Source organism: Rana temporaria, chromosome 7, assembly GCF_905171775.1.
Source record: "Rana temporaria chromosome 7, aRanTem1.1, whole genome shotgun sequence".
In the NCBI taxonomy this organism is placed as follows: Eukaryota; Metazoa; Chordata; class Amphibia; order Anura; family Ranidae; genus Rana; species Rana temporaria.
In genome coordinates, this window is record NC_053495.1 from 30,952,836 (window position 1) to 30,966,755 (window position 13,920).

Here is a 13,920-nt window from a genome sequence, read left to right on the forward strand (position 1 = left end):
GGCCTTATTTTGGAACACAGGTATACCATGGTGTGTTGGGTGTCCCTTCTCGGCAGCGCTGCAGTGGGAGTGGTGACCCCGCTCTGCATGCTGGGAGGGGGTACTTAAGGGACAGACGCCATCGATCGAGGTTCGTTCTTTCTCGCCTTGCGGCCCTCCTGGCGTGAAGCGTGCGTGAGCCCGACTTTGGGGCCACGTTGGCCCGAAGTGATTCTGCTACTGAGTAGGCCCAGCTACGCTCGCTGGGGCCTACAATCCTAAAGGGGGATCCCAAGCTGTCTGTCCACAAGGGAAGAAGCTGTCTTGATGAAGGAAAGGACCTGCCCTGGAGGAGACCGGCAAAGTGCTAGTGTATCGGGTGAGGCCTGGTGACCCAATCAAGGGGGGACCCACTACATTGAAAGCCCTGCAGTCTGCCGGTTCCGGCTTGAAGGCTCTCTTGCTGCTTGGCTGGAGGTTCGGGACTTTTAAATCCTGTGGCAGAGTTTTCCTGAACGCATCCACACATATTCAAAGGTCTGTGGCAGTGACCAAGTTCATTCCATGAGGTCTGAGGCAGAGACCGTCTGGACATTAGTTCATGCGTCATCCCGGCTGCTACGCCAAGTGAGAGGGGACTATCCAGGGGAGCAATACCCACTCAATAGCGGAGAGTGGAGACTGATTTATTCTGTATCGTGTGCCTGAACCTTCCCCTTCTCTTCTCCTTCCTCCTGCTTTCTCTGTTTCAAGTTACCCTGCAGTAAAAATAAATCAAACCTAACCGTTGGATGTTTTACATCTGTCTGGACATTGCAATTATTATGGACTTTCCCACCCTGACAACGAAGCTACAAAGGTAACGTGCAAACCCAAAATGTAACCGGCAGCTCCTCCGGGGGTAGTGCTACAGCAGCATGATATCATCTAAAACACATATGTCAAACACAAGGTCCGCGGGCCAGATCCAGCCCACCAGGCCTTGTCATGTGGCCCTCGCACCCAATTTTCCAGCTGAAACATGCTGGGGCTTGGGGCTGAGGTTGCACACTATGCATAGTGCACCTCTAAATCCTGCACCCTGTACACAGCACACCCCTGAACTCTGCATTATGTATGTAAAGTACTCCTGATCACTGCACCTCCGATGTAGCACACCCCTAAACGCTGCACTCGGTACAAAGTGCACTCCTGCACTATTTACATAACACACTCCTGAACCCTGCATTCTGTATGTAGTGCACTCCTGAAACCTGCACTGTGTACGTAGCACTCCCCTGAACCCTGCACTGTGTACATAGGGCACCCCTGGATCTGCACTCTGTACATAAAGCACTCCAGAACCCTGCACTCTGTACATAGGGCACGTTAGGATCTGCACTCTGTACATAGTGCACCCCTGAACCCTGCACTATGTATATAAAGCATTCCAGAACTCTGCGGACAGATTTAGCCCACCAGGCCTTGTCATGTGGCCATCGCACCCAGTTATGCAGCTGAAACATGGTGGGGCTTGGGGCTGAGGTTGCACACTAGTGCATCTCTAAATCCTGCCCCCTGTACACAACACACCCCTGAAATTTGCATTCTGTATGTAAGGTACTTCTAAACCCTTCACTCTGTACGTAGCATACCCCTGAACCCTGCACTCTGTACATAGGGCACCCCTGGATACTGCACTTCATATATAAGGCACCTCGGGATCAGCACTCTGTACATTAAGCACCTCTGAACCCTGCACTCTGTACATAACACACTCCTAAACCCTGCACTCTGTATGTAGCCCATCCCAGATATTGGAGATATATAGGGCCAAGAACTCTACCCCTGTCCCCAGTTTGTTTGATGCATTTTCTTAAACCACAGCAAACTACTCAAGAGCCAGTTAATTTGGCCTCCCAGACTAAATGTTTCCAGTCCCCGCCCTGGCCAGAAGGGAGCAATGTCTGCATTGCAACCTTTTTCTCCATTCAATGATAGGTAAACTTTTGCTGTGCATTCCAAGTACAGACAGAAACCCCATCAACACTGCAGGGTCTGCATTTTTGCACTTGCGGCAACTGGAACTTTGATTTTTTTCACCAAACTCCTTAGCAGCATGCTGTTACCACTGAGTGAAGCATATTTCATCCTCCTGAAGCTAGATCACCCGTTCCCAGGAGCTGTTTGGCTGCAAGCTGTGGAATATGTCTCTGCTCTGCGTGATGAATGGGGAGGAAATTCTCCATCATATTTTAAATTGGGCCATGGAGGAAAAGTCTGGGAATGAGTAAATGCTGTGCTTTACCATTCTGGTTCACAGACGAAAATGTTACTTTTTATAAGCGTAGCAGACATTTACAACAATACTTAGGGCAAATTTAAATACCTATCTATTAATCTAGCTACACAATCCTTCACAGATTAACCTCATTGAAGATGAGGACATTGCTTTAAAATAAATAAATAAATAGTACATTTACTATCCAATAACTATTTTCACCTTCAGGCCCAGATTCACGTAGGGAGCGCGTATTTGTGAGTGGGCGCAACGTATCCTATTTACGCTACGCCTCCGCAACTTTGACAGGCAAGTGCAGTATTCACAAAGCAAAGTTGCGGCGTAGCGTAAATAGGCCGGCGTAAGCCCGCCTAAATCAAATATGGAACATGTGGGCGTGTTTTATGTTAATTTATTGTGACCCCACGTAAATGACGCTTTTTACGAACGGCGCATGCGCCGTCCGTGAAAGTATCCCAGTGCGCATGCTCCAAATTAACCCGCAAAAAGCCAATGCTTTCGATGTGAACGTAAATGACGCACAGCCCTATTCGCGAACGACTTACGCAAACGACGTAATCAACGGAAAATTCGACGCTGGCCCGACGTCCATACTTAACATTGGCTGCGCCTCATATAGCAGGGGTAACTTTACACCGGAAAAACCCTAACGTAAACGGCGTATCTGTACTGCGGCGGCCGGGCGTACGTTCGTGAATAGGTGTATCTAGCTGATTTACATATTCTAGGCGTAAATCAGCGTACACGCCCCTAGCGGCCAGCGTAAATATGCAGTTAAGATACAACGGCGTAGGAGACTTACGCTGGTCGTATCTTAGAGAAATTCTGGCGTATCTGATTCTTTGAATCAGGCGCCAAGATACGACGCCTCACACTCAGAGATACGACGGCGTATCTGGAGATACGCCGTCGTATCTCCTACGTGAATCTGGGCCTCAGTCTTTACATCTCTAAAACATTCTTTGCCCACCATTTTGTCCTGACAAATGATTTTTCTACAAACAAGCAAGGTTGTATGGGTCAAGCTTTTATTTTTATGCCCATGGAGGAAGTGGGGTCATTGGCTTTGGGCTGTATGACAGCGTTTAGGCAATTATACGCCCCCCCCCCCCCCCAATGAGTATTAGCCAAGCAATATTGGCCAAGATATTGTACATTGTCTTTAGTCATCTCAAATCCTCTGGGATTTTTTTGTAAATAGTTGCCTAGAAGGGTGCACTATCCCCCCACAGTAATTCCCCACTTCCCACTTCCTCCATGGGCATACAAATAAAAGCTTGACCCATACAACTGTAGCGCTACCCCCTCAGGAGGCGCTGATTGATTTGGGATCGGCGTATTAAGTTACCTCTATGTGTTGTCTAGAGGTGAAGGTAGTGAGTAGAGCAATAAGCGAATCACCAGATGTTCTGGATTCAATGATGCCCAAAGTCATCCAACCTGGAAGACTGAGGACATCCTGTGAGTGCAGTGCATAAAGGACCATTTGCATTTGCAAGGATTTCCTCTCACTTCCTGTTTGGCTGCGGGACAGGAAGTGATAGGAAACCCCTGCAATGGGACACAGAGGGCAAAAAAAAAAAAAAAATCTGACAGGGGCTATAACCCTCCCTTAAAACCTAATGGTAGGGTTCTACATTAATACACACACATAATTAGGCAGTTTCATGAAAAGAATCTCTATTCCAGGTGCGTTTCGTTTATAGAGCTTCTCTGCCAGCCAGACCCTTTCAGAATCAATTGCAGATTACATCTAGAGTATTGGAAAGCAGTGACTGGCCGTCCAGCATGGAAGCAGCCATCCTACATCCAGCTGAAATATTACAGACATGCAAACTTTTTTCCTCCCTTACTTTTGCAACAACTGGCAACCATATGCCCCGCAGATAAGACGTCTGACAGCATTTCTCGCTAATAAAGAAAAGCAAGAGCAGGATGTAAAAGATACTTCCAAAAAACACAGATGGGAAAGTGTTTTTCAAAGGAAAAATCAACAATAGAGCACGCTGTGAAAATGACTGGAGGTGACACTTAGAAATGTGAGCAATTACTGTTTAGCAGGACAGACCTGAGATCAAAGGAAGTTTATAGATGTTGCACCGAGTTCAGAGCGCACAGGCTGGGTGGCCCAAATGATTCCTATTTATCCTGAGTACTTCCCTTCAAAACCCAATCTGCCTAAACGGCCTCCTAGAACCCAAACAAGTACACAAGATCCGGGGAACTTGGCCGTGCGTTTACGCAATTGCCCTTGCTTGTTGTTACAAGGCCTCTTTTTTTTTCGGTGCCATTTTTCAGAGCAGCAGCTGTTTGCGTGGCAGAGCTGCTTTTGTGGTTGAGGTCGGGTTCACACTGGTACGGCATGACAGTCGTACTACTTTGGATCCAACTTTGCCCTGCAACTTAAAGTCTGACATGCGCCCGATTTCAATGAACAGGGATCCGACTTCGATCCCCGACAATAGCAGGCACGGTGTCTTGTAAAAATCTTTAGGAAGAACTCCACGCCAATTATTATTTTTTTTTAAACCGGCATGGGTTCCCCCCTACCCTGAGAAAACGGCATGGGGGTCCCCCCAAAATCCAGACCCTTATCCGAGCACGTAGCCCGGCCGGTCAGGAAAGGGGATAGGGATGAGCGAACCCCCTGCCTGCAGACCCCGACAACCAACGGCCAGGGTTGCCGGGAAGAGGCCCTTGTCCTCATCAACATGGGGACAAGGACTAAACCCTTTTCTGACACTTGTTGGCTTCAAGTTAAAATAATTATTTTTTTCTAGAAAATTACTTAGAACCCCCAAACATTATATAATTTTTTTTTTGCTGAGACCCTACAGAAGAAAATGATGTTTGTTGCAATATTTTATGTCACACTGTATTTGCGCAGCGGTCTTTCAAATGCAATTTTTTGGGGAAAAAATACACTTTAATGAATTAAACAGTAAAGTATAATCAGAAAGATGTAACACCGCGAGAATCGTGATATTTATTCTAAGCAAAACAATCATAATACTCATTCTGGCTAACAGAACTGCAGGTTCTAATAAGGGTTATCACCCTCCTTACTCTATACAGTGGAACCTCGGATTGCGAGTAACGCGGTAAACAAGCGTTTCGCAATACGGGCAATTTTTTTAAATCCTTGATTTGCTTTGCGAGTGTTGTCTCGCAATATAAGCAGGATTCAAGCCTCTGCGGTGTGCAGCACATCATTTGGCCAGAGGTGCGGGGGCGCCGGAGCCGATCGGAGCTGTTCGAAAATACTCGAGTCTCTCCGGCGCCCCCCCACCTCTGGCCACATGCGGTATTGCATTCCATAGACGTCAATGTGGAACAAATTATTTTCGTTTTCATTGACTTCTATGGGTAAACTTGCTTTGATATGCGGGTGCTTTGGATTACAAACATTCTCCTGGAACGGAATATGCTCGTAATCCAAGGTTCCACTGTATAACCATATAAGCAAATGTAGGATAATCACAAGAGTATCTGCATTTCTTTACAAATCCTTTGGCAGGTAAATCATTTTCTACATATGCGCGTTACTGCGTATTTAGCTGTTTGGCTGGAACTGCACTTTATTTTTTTTGCTTAGATCCTCTATAATATTATCCTTCCCTTCCAGCTATTGAGTGCGTATCTCCCCTGAGGTCCACACAGATGAGACCGCTGGAACGCCAGCAAAAAGCATAAGCAGTCTGAAATTTCCTCGTCTCCGCTTTAATCACAGGACGGCTTTGCCTGCAACATCAGCACAATACAATGACTGCAAATCAAAGGCTGCAACCTTTTATTAAACACATTACATTTATCCATAGGGATGACGCACTACAGACGCTATTTTAAAACGGAGCTGGAGGCTGTCGGAAGAAAAAAAAATCTGATTAAAATCTCATAAAGAACAAACTTGGGGCAAAAGATTGTGGACCTCGGGTGATGCAGCACCGACGTATCCTATATTTTTCTATACCGCGTTATAATGCATTGTTACCGTAGTAACTAGCACATCACAATGTATTTATAGAAGCTCCGAGCTGCAGAGAGCTAATGTATTCAGTACAACAAAATATTCTCCCCTTGGCAACGAGGTAACTGCACAGCGATGTCAGCATTAATGATGAGAAATGGTAAGTGCTGACAAAAGTGCCCATATCACACCATTACCGCTAGACCCCTCCCCCCACAGGCCGCACTCGCTCCGAGGGAATTTCACTGTAATGTGACAGGTCCTCCTAATGGCTTAGGAGTTAATATATTAAATTTACTGGGCAAATCTCTACTTATCTATAGCCACCGGGACACTGTACACATCTGTCCTGCTTATACTGCTTGGAATCAAACATATGGCAGAATTGGACAGAATCTTTTAGGAAATTGGCTGTTTAACCACTTAAGCCCCGGACCATTTTGTTGCTAAATGCCCAGGCCAGGTTTTGCGATTCGGCACTGCGTCGCTTTAACAGACAATTGCGCGGTCGTGCGACGTTGCTCCCAAAGAAAATTGGCATCCTTTTTTCCCCATAAATAGAGCTTTCTTTTGGTGGTATTTAATCACCTCTGCGATTTTTATTTTTTGCGCTATAAACAAAAATAGTGCCACAATTTTGAAAAAATTCAATATTTTTTACTTTTTGCTATAATAAATATCCACCAAAAACATATATAAAAAATAATTTTTTCCTCAGTTTAGGCCGATACGTATTCTTCTACATATTTTTGGTAAATAAAATCGCAATAAGCGTTTATCGATTGGTTTCCGCAAAATTTATAGCGTTTACAAAATAGGGCATAGTTTTATTGCATTTTTATAAAAATTTTTTTTTACTACCAATGGCGGCGATCAGCGATTTTTTTCGTGACTGCGACATTATGGCGGACACTTCGGACAATTTTGACACATTTTTGGGACCATTGTCATTTTCACAGCAAAAAATGCATTTAAATTGCATTGTTTATTGTGAAAATGACAGTTGCAGTTTGGGAGTTAACCACAGGAGGCGCTGTAGGAGTTGGGGTTCACCTAGTGTGTGTTTACAACTGATGGGGGGTGTGGCTGTAGGACTGACGTCATCGATCGAGTCTCCCTATAAAAGGGATCACTCGATTCGATGCAGCCGCCACAGTGAAGCACGGGGAAGCCGTGTTTACATACGGCTCTCCCCGTTCTTCAGCTCCGGGGAGCGATCGCGACGGAGCAGCTAAAAACGAATAGCCGCGCCGTCGTCCCGGATCGCTCCCCGCGGGTTACCGACCGCTGCATGTACCGGGGGGGACCCCCGACCCGCGGAAAGGCGGGGACGTACATGTACGCCCATATGCCTGTACGTGCCATTCTGTGGACGTACATGTACATGCGGCGGGCGTTAACCAGTTAACCTAAAAAAAAAAAAGCCTTAAAATATAGTTAAAAAAATAAAATAAAAGATTTTTAGTGTGCCAGGCATGTTTGTGTAGCACTACCCCCGAAGGAGCTGCTGAGTATTTTTGGGTGGCACGTTACCTCTATCTTCTCGCTGTCCAGGGTGAAAAGAGAGTTTGAAGAATTTCAATGTCCACACAATACACTTCCTTTTCTGGGATTTATTTGCAGAACTTTAGTAGAAAAGAAGTAAAGGGGTGGAAGGGTAGGTAGGTTCAGGTAAGGAAACACTCCTGTTTCCAGCAAATAGTTCTTGTCGCCACTCTAGCCAGAGTGGGTATTGCTCACCCGGATAGGTCCTTCTCACTGGCTTAGCAGCCGGAATGGCACACAAAATAAAGTACAGTCTCTGCCACAGACCTTCTTTTATGAGGAGACACTTTTGGTCCGGAATCCTCTGCCACGGGATTCAGCACCCTGATCTCTCCAGATTAAAGTGGAAGTAAACCCTCCTATCGTTTTCAGCCAAGGAAGCGGCCATCTTGACCTTTGTTTAATCTGCAACTGCCATGATGCTGTACATGTGACCTGTAATGAAACCAGCCATTGGATGGTTTGGCAGTTTGGTTGAGAGCACAAACAAATGTGACAGCTAGCATTTCCGGCATGCCGGGAATGTTAACTGTTTTTGTAACCATCAAATTGAAGGGTTTACTTCCACTTTAACTTTTATAGAACCTAGATGCGACTGTCAAGCCTCTCAGTGTATGGTGCATCCTTCAATGAAGTTTCCAGGCCTCCTCCCAAGATACCAGTCTCTTGCATGGCCCTCTTCAGGATAGGTCTCCCATGGCTTCCTTTATCAAGCGGCTTCTTCCCGCAGGACGGACAGCACAGGATCACCTCTTCAGAAAGCAGGCCCCAGTCTGACTACTGGGCCTACCAGGCGAAGCCGTGCCCCCCCGGACCCTGTGGTCCCAGAGTCAGCATTCAGGACACGCACCTCAGGCCAGGCAGGCCACGAGGCGCGAACAACGACCCCCGCACCAATGGCGTCTGTCCCTTAAGTACCCCTCCCCAGCATGCACAGTGGGGCGACCACTCCCACTGATTCACTGCTGAGGGGAACACCCAATACACCTTGACCTTGCTGCTGCCACCCTTGGCCTGGGGTGGTAATGACACCCCCAAGCGAACAATGGTGGAACTCCCAGCACAGCCATGGCTGGAACAGAGGCTAAATTTGCCATTAATCACACTAGTCTGAGCCAAATAACAGCTCAGACCCCACTAAATTTAAAGCAGCGCCTGTTCAACAGGAGCAGGCCGCTACATATGCATATATTAAAAGTATTTCTTTAGTATCTCTAGCTAAAAAAAAAAAAAATGGTAAGTGCAGTACTAAGGTCTTACCAGTATATAAGACTGATTGCTATAGATTATTGCACTTATAAGCCCAGTATATACACTATATTGTCAAAAGTATTGGGACACCTGCCTTTACACAAACTTTAATGGCATCCCAGTCTTAGTCCACAGGGTTCAATGTTAAGTTGGTCCACCCTTTGCAGCTATAACAGCTTCAACTCTTCTGGGAAGGCTGTCCACAAGGTTTAGGAGTGTGTCTATGGAAATGTTTGACCATTCTTCCAGAAGCGCATTTGTGAGGCTAGGCACTAATGTGAACGAAAAGGCCTGGCAGTCTCCGCTTGAATTCATCCAATAGAACACCTATTGGGTTGACACAATTGTTTCCTGCGTGTCCTTGCGGTGACAGACATTTTATAATTCAGTAAAATATCTTTCACCACAGTATACTGCTGCTTTCTGCGCCATCCATAATTGCCTACCACTGCAGAACACCGAAGAGGACAAGAAATCCATACTAATACTAACATATTAGTATGTGAGTACAGTCAGATATAATATTATAATATTATGCTGTTTATACAAGGTGGTATGGAAAAGTTTAGACTTTTGTAACACATCAACAGCATTTATTGATTGGTTTGCGCAAAAGTTATAGCGTCTACAAAATAGGGGATAGATTTATGGCATTTTTAAGACCGATGGACTGTTTTCATCGGACAAACCGATCGCGCGTGGGCCCCATCGGTCTTTTTTCCATTGGTGTAAAAAAAAAAAACATGTTTTAAATTTTTCCTATGGATGAAAAACCGTTAGGAAATTCCAATCGTCTGTGTGGAAATCCATTGGAGAAAAATCCACAAATTCTCAGAATGAAGTCGACGCATGTTCGCAAGCATTAAACTTTGTTGTAGTGTTTTACGTCACTGCGTTTTGACACGGTCGGAATTTAGTCTGATATTGTGTAGGCAAGACTGATGAAAGTCAGCTTCATCGGATATCCAACGAAAAAATCCATCGGATTTGATTCCATCAGAAATCCGATTGTGTGTACAGGGCATAAGAATGATCAAAATCTGTCCATTTCTCGTCTGCAGATACTCAAACAAGCCTGTATATGTGATGGAACACAATGGGTAATGAATACTATGATTCATTATCCTGCCTCACAAAGTCAAATACATCAGAACCATTGTGTAATGCTTTAAAGAATGTTACAGGCCAACCACTAAAACCTAACCTAGACGGATTGTGTATATTTTCCGTAAAGATAGTGGAAGAGAATTTTAATAACAGTCACTCAAAGACCCAATAAAGAGTTGTATAAATAGCTTTTATTTTCCATTTCCTTAGAATATAATGGTGCTGCTCACTAAAGGTTGGGGCTAACAGTACAATGGAAGCCTATGTCCTAGCCCTGCTTTCTCTATTATTATTGTAGAAATTCTATTCACTTCCTGTCCCAGTTACCACAAAAGACGCGAGGGACAATCTCCCCAGTGGGGAGAAAGACAGCAATAAAACCATTAGGCCTCGTACACACGATAGGTTAAACAGAGAACAACGGTCTGATGGACCGTTTTCATCGGTCAAAACCGATCGTGTGTGGGCCCCATAGGTTATTTAACCATCGGTTTAAAAAAAAGCCAACTTGCTTTAAATTTAATCGATGGATTTCTAACCGATGGGAAAAAAACAATCGTTAGTAGGCACAACCATCGGTTAAAAATCCACGCATTCTCAGAATCAAGTCAACGCATGCTTGGAAGCATTGAACTTTCGTTTTTTTCAGCACGTCGTTGTGTTTTACGTCACTGCGTTCTGACACGGTCGGTTTTTTAACTGATGGTGTGTAGGTGCGACGGACCATCAGTCAGCTTCATCGGTTAACCGATGAAAACGGTCCATCGGTCCGTTCTCATCGGATGGACTGATCGTGTGTACGCGGCTTTACAGATTTTGTTATTGTATCATATTTTATACAAAAAAAAAAAATGGCTTGAGCTGGAGTTTAATCCAACAGCCACTGTCCTATTGAGTGGTAAATACACAGTTCACCTCCTTTGCATAAAAATGGCCTACCAAGAGATTTTCCTGTACATCTGTACTCCAGATGTTCCAGATGCAAACATACCACGCCTTGCTGCTCTCTCAGAACTGTGGGAGTCCCAACATCAAACTGAGTAAAACGCAAGAAAGAAAGGTCACACCAGCCTAGCACATTATCTCAATGACCATTTATTTATAAAAAAAAATTACATGCATCTACTCACAAGTGGTGCAACAGACAAAGGTCATCTTGTACAGTCAGCTCACTGTGCTCCTGAGGCTTGGGAGTATGTACCCTGGATCCAATTGGCTTACATGTTTCTAGGGTTAAACCCTCTTCTTCAGAGCCAAAAGCTCAGAAGAAGAGGGTTTACCCTCGAAACGTGTAAGCCAATTGGATCCAGGGTAGGTCATCCCAAGCCTAAAGCCCTGTACACACGATCAGTCCATCCGATGAGAACAGACTGAAGGGCCGTTTCATCGGTTCACCGATAAAGCTGACTGATGGTCTGATGTGCCTACACACCATAGGTTAAAGAAGCGTTCGGTTCAGAACGCAGACACGTAAACCACGTACGACGTCACTATAAAGGGGAAGGCCAAAGCCTTTGGCGCAACCCTTGCCTCTGCTTTTGCCGATTCCGTGTTCCTGCGTGTTAGTGAAAGTTTAGTTAGAGCCGATTCGTACTTTTCAGTCTGTTACAGCGTGACAAATGTGCTATCTCCATTACGAACGTGAGTTTTACAAGACCGAGCGCTCCCGTCCCCTCATTTAGTCTGAGCATGCATGGACTTTGAACCGATGGTCGTGCGTACTAACCATCGGTTTAGACCGATCGGTTAGGCGTCCATCGGTTGAATTTTAAAGCAAGTTCTAAATTTTTCAACCGAAGGATAACGGACCGATGGGGCCCACACTCGGTCGGTTTGGACCGATGAAACGGACCTTCAGTCCGTTTCCATCAGTTTTGACCGACTGTGTGTACGCGGCCTAAGAAGCAGACTGTACAACTGTATTTCCTGATGAGCTTTGTCTGTTGCACCACTTGTGTGTAGATACAATACAGTACATGTACTTCTTTTTTATCAATAGTCTTTGAGGTAATGTACAAGGCTGGCGTGCCCTCTCTTTATTGTGTTTCCCTAATGAGTAGTATCAAAGCTTTATTGCAACTGTTTCATCAACTTTGGTAATTTCAATCTTTTGAATGCTGTAGTAGCAGTTAATTCCAACAACCAAACTATTGTTATTATCAATCACAAAATGGTAGAACGGAATAAAAGTTTGGTTGAATGCACCACTGAAACACACCTTAGCTTCTTCACGCTGAAAGTATGCAGATATGTGGCCTCACTGGACTGGGCTTTTTTCTCTGGGGCCGCACAGGGCACTCCCAGCACAGAGACTGGGGTCTCACCGAGAACGCCGGGTCCCTTTCATTACCCAGAAATCCCGGTTCCAGCTCACCTGATCGATATGATAGCCTTGGATTGGCTATCACACTGATCAGTCACTGTGAAGCCCACCCCTGTGTTTCTCTCTCTGTGAGTGGAGAGGACAGATACATTTTATCTTTCTCTCTCCTTGCTGAGAGAAAAGTGTTTAAATTTTTTTAAATATAAAAATAAAAAAATTAAAAATAAAATAAAGAAAAAATACCTATATCGATGTTTGATCCAGGTCAGTGTCAGGGTTAGGATCAAAGGTCAAGGTCAGGGGCAAAGGTCATTGTCAGTATATTTTGGACTGTATTTTTTTAAAATTAGTATCACTATCAGTTAGTGCCAGGGTGTTTTAGGTACAATATAATAATAAAAAAAAAAAAGCAAAACGCACACCATTGTTTCTAGGCTGTACTACGGTTACAAACAACAAGTAACATACACATATGCGGTATTACAGCAATTGATGGGAGCAGAAAAAATGACAAATTTACTTTGGGTTGTTCTTTGGTGGTAGGTTATGGTAGTAACAAGAAATATACAGCTAAAATACTTTTTTTTTTTACTATTTTGGGCCAGTTTTCCTTTGCTAATAAAAAAACAAACAAAAAAACGAGAGATATCCATTACCATTTACCACCAAATAAAAACCCAATTTATCTTGAAAAAAAAAACAAGGTGTAATTCACCTAGTTGCACAAAGTAGTTGTGATGATAGGTACAATTTTACTAACTCATGTCAAAGTTGCAAAATTGTGCTTCGGCGTTAACATTTGTTTTAAAGCGGAGGTTCACCCATACATAACAATTTTTCCCCTTAGATGGATGCTCGTTTTGTCTAGGGGAATCGGCTAGTTGTTTTAAAATATGAGTCGTACTTACCGTTTACGAGATGCATCTTCTCCGCCGCTTCCGGGTATGGGCTGCGGGACTGGGCGTTCCTATTTTGATTGACAGTCTTCCGAGAGGCTTCCGACGGTCGCATCCATCGCGTCATGATTTTCCGAAAGAAGCCGAACGTCGGTGCGCAGGCGCAGTATAGAGCCGCACCGACGTTCGGCTTCTTTCGGCTACTAGTGACGCGATGGATGCGACCGTCGGAAGCCTCTCGGAAGACTGTCAATCAAGAAGGAACGCCCGCTCCCGAAGACCCATACCCGGAAGCGACGGAGAAGATGCATCTCGAAAACGGTAAGTATGGCTCATATTTTAAAACAACTAGCCAATTCCCCTAGACAAAACGAGCAGGAATCTAAGGGGAAAAGAGAAAAAAAAATTTAATTGGGTGAACTCCCGCTTTAACCCCTAGGTGTGAAGAGGTTAAAGGGGATTTCCAGAAAAACTGGAACTCACCCATCTGTTCAAGAAAAAAGGGGTCTACACCTCCTACATTTCCCAGAATATTTAAGGGGCAACATATAACTGCTTTAAGAGCAACAGA

General features: G+C 44.7%; 1 protein-coding gene across 1 annotated transcript in view; it reads right to left on the reverse strand.

The window, feature by feature from the left end:
* The window catches only part of PRICKLE2 (prickle planar cell polarity protein 2), a 396,885-nt gene that overhangs the window by 37,820 nt on the left and 345,145 nt on the right, over positions 1-13,920 (reverse strand). The gene's annotated exons all lie outside the window — the stretch shown is intronic.